Source organism: Aptenodytes forsteri, unplaced genomic scaffold (genome assembly GCF_000699145.1).
Source record: "Aptenodytes forsteri isolate BGI_AS27 unplaced genomic scaffold, ASM69914v1 Scaffold187, whole genome shotgun sequence".
NCBI lineage: Eukaryota > Metazoa > Chordata > Aves > Sphenisciformes > Spheniscidae > Aptenodytes > Aptenodytes forsteri.
Genome location: NW_008794084.1, coordinates 1,140,118 through 1,143,511, shown reverse-complemented (window position 1 = coordinate 1,143,511; position 3,394 = coordinate 1,140,118).

The window sequence follows — 3,394 nt, the reverse complement described above, 5'->3', positions numbered from 1 at the left end:
GGGCGGTGCCGCAGCGGGGTTCCCCCGGGGGGCGGGCGGCCCCCTTTTGGTTTCGGGGGAAAAGCGCTTTCCCGCAGCGGGGCCGGAAACGAAAATCCCCGAGACTGGCAGGTTAGTGATTGTATATGCATATGTGCGCTTTCCCTAATTATTCCATAATTAGGGACACGCAGAGATAAAAATTACTAATAATATTTACTCTAGACTCTATTTTTTTTTTTAAAATAACCTCTCTCTCTCTCTCTCTCTCTCTCTCTCTCTTCCCCCCTTCGCCGAGTCTTGGTGGAAATAACTTTGCAGATCCCAGTTAATGAATATTTGTAAATGCAAGAACATTCGGCGCCGGAATATCCAGAGGGCATCCTCTCTCTGCCTTGTAATTTTTTTCGCGAGATATTTAATATTTATGGTTCCACAGCCTCGTGAATAAAGAGCCACCCGCAAACCCCCAGGAGCTCAGGGGCTGGGGATATTTATGGCGCTTCCTCTTTTCCTTTTCAATTACAAAGACACCTCACATAATTAAGTGCTAATAACCTTGTTAATCTAAAATTGATACTCCTTCTCCCGGCCATCTCTTAATAGAATTAAAAACAGATTAATAATCAAGGGTAGGAGACGCTGCACGTGGTTAAGGAAGAGGGGGCCGCGCTCCGGCCCGTCGCCGTGCCCCCCGGGGAGGGTGCGGGAGCCGGGGCCGGGCTGGGGCGATGCCGGGGTCGGGGCTCCCCAGCTGCCCGGGTGGGGAGATGCCTTTTTTTCCCTCGTGCCCTTTACACAGCTTAAATCTTTAAGACAAACAGCCGTGTAACACCATCTCCTAATGAAACTGTTTTATGTTAATTAATTATGTATCAAGGCTCATTTTCATGCGCAGCCCAGCTCCGCTTCCCCTCCGCCGAGCCTTTGATCTGTCAAAGGCTAAACGGGAGATAAATAATCAAATTAAAAAGCAGCCTGGATGGAAATAAACACGTTTTAGACGTGTTATCTGGCGGTGGAGCAAGGCACCGAGTAGTCGGGCTCGCGGTTCGTGCGCCGCTCCGCCGCCCACGCGGGGCGTGGGAGGTTTCCCTTGCCTTGGTTTCCCCACGGTGCCCTAAGCCCTGCTGCCGCCCCCGGGGCCAGGGCCGTGTCCCCGAGCTCAGAGAGGGGTCTCGGGGGCAGCCTGGCGGCCCCTGCCTCCCGGAGAATGGCCGCTCGCCCTCTCCGGGAGAAGGAGGCAGTGGAGGACTTTGCACGATACCGATGAAAAAATTGAGTCTGCAGCGTTTCTTTCTTCCAGGCGATGAAAGATCCCCTGGCAGCTCCGGGCCGCGACCGCTCCAGGCCCGGGGTAGTTGGGATTTCAGCGGCGGACGCGGTTTTGGGATAATTTAACACAATCTCTTACAATTTGTTACACCTGAGCGGGGGCAGATGTGCATCCCTATTCCTTTTGGAGGAACTTCAGAAATTATAACTTCATGCGCCAAGCCAGCCCCGTGCCGCAGCCCTCCAGCCTGGGCTCCCGTTCAAGCGGAGGAGGCGAGGAGGGCGGCGAGGGCTTGTCCTCCGCGGCCGCCAGGAGCCTGGTCCCCTCGGGGGGGGGCCGAGGCTTTGGGGCCGGGGATCGCAGGCCTGCAAGGAGCAAGGCTGACCTTCGAGCGTCGCCTGTGGGGAGCCAGAGCCGGTCCAGCTCCTGCCAGGGTCTGCTTTAACACCTCCCCGCTGCTTGTGCCCGCGTCCTCGCCCTTCAGGGCCCCCACCTTGGCTCCCCGGCTGTAATCCCAGGGCGGTGCAAAGCCCACGGCCGCGGCCCGGGCGGCCTCGGCTGCTCTGGGGGATGCCGGCAGCGGCGGCCGAGAGCAGCGCCTGGGCAGGACCCTCTGCCTGCTTGGCACCTCCGGCCCCGGGGGCCAGGCTGGTGCAGTGCCGTAAATCGGGTGTCGCTCTGACAGTAAACACCTTACAGCAGAAACTACAGATTATAATTGTGGAGTGCTTTATAGCCGTAATAAAATAGTAGCGTTCTAGCCTGCATGTAATTACCAGCTAATAGATTTCTGCTTAAAGGGCTTAATGCAGAGAGGGGCCCCGGCTGCCGAGCGCTGCGGGCACCCAGGGCTTTGCCCACCCACCGCTTCTGTGGTGCCAGTGCTTCAGGTGGTGGGCGCAGGGGCTCCCACCCCCCTGCCGCGGCCCCGGGGGACCCCTTTCCGACGAGGATGTCGGCTGGGGGCTGCGGAGAGCCCCGGGGAGCGGATGCTGGCAGAAGGGATCCCCGCTGCAGGGGGGGATTAGAGGCTCTCGGCTGCTGCACAAGCTGCGACCTTCCTCGTCCTGCTCAGCGTGAACGGAGCGGAGCTCTCGCCCCTGGCTGTGCTCCTTGCCTGCCTGCTGAGATGCCAGGGAGCGTTATGCCCGGAGGTTATTCAGTTAGCAGATTAGGAGGGAGTTTATTACATTGCGTCGGCTCCTCTTTGAGGCGTTTCGATGGCGACGATGATGGTGATGATGATGATGTTGTTGTTGTTGTTTGTTGTTCTCTCCAGGTGCGCTTGAATGCGCTGCAGCCCGGGCTCCCCTGCGAGCAGAGCCGGGCCAGCGCTGCGCAGAGCGAGCAAGTGCGCTGTGCCGGGACGTCGGCCAAATCCAGCCCTGCTCAAGCACCGCGCCACGGGGTCTCCAGCCTAGAGGAGGAGAGCCCCGTCCCATGCAGCGGGCAGAGGACACGGGGACACTGCATCCCTTTCTCAGCCGGTGCCGCTCCAGCGCTGCAGGTGAGCATCCGCGACCTCGGCCAGTGCCACGGTTGGGCAGCGAGGAGGAGGGAGCCCGCCGCAAGCGTGGAAGCAGCGCTGGGTGGCTCCAGCCTGGGCTCCCGCAGCACCCCAGGTCCTGCTTCTCGCTAGGACGTTGGTGTTTGCATGGGCTGACGTGCCAGGGTGCCTTTGCAAAGCCAGCCCCAGTGACGGTGCCCAGCGGGACTGGCCAGGGCTCTCGGCGCGGCCGCAGCACCCGCTGAAGGCCAGCCAGCCAGCCCTGGGCAGCCTGACTTTCTCTGCCATCGCCTCGCAAAGCTGCGTCTCCCAGCCCCACGCCGCCGTCTCGCCCCACTGCCGGGAGGCGAAGCTGAGCGTGGAGCAATCAAAGGGAAGCGCGCAGAGCGCGTCGTCCCCTCCAGTCTTGCCCCGGGCCCTGCCTTCGGGCTTCTGAAGGCTTTGCTCCCGCGGTGTCACTTCTCGTTAGCCCGCACATCAAAGCCGGAGCTGCCAAACGTCCCGGGAAGATGGTGCTGGCTTCCTGAGCGGCGTCGCGGGCAGGCAGGCAGGCAGGGGAGGCAGAGGGGCAAGCTGTGCGGGGAGGCTCGCAGCTGGGCTGCTCGGGGCAGAGCATCTGCCGTCATCGGCAG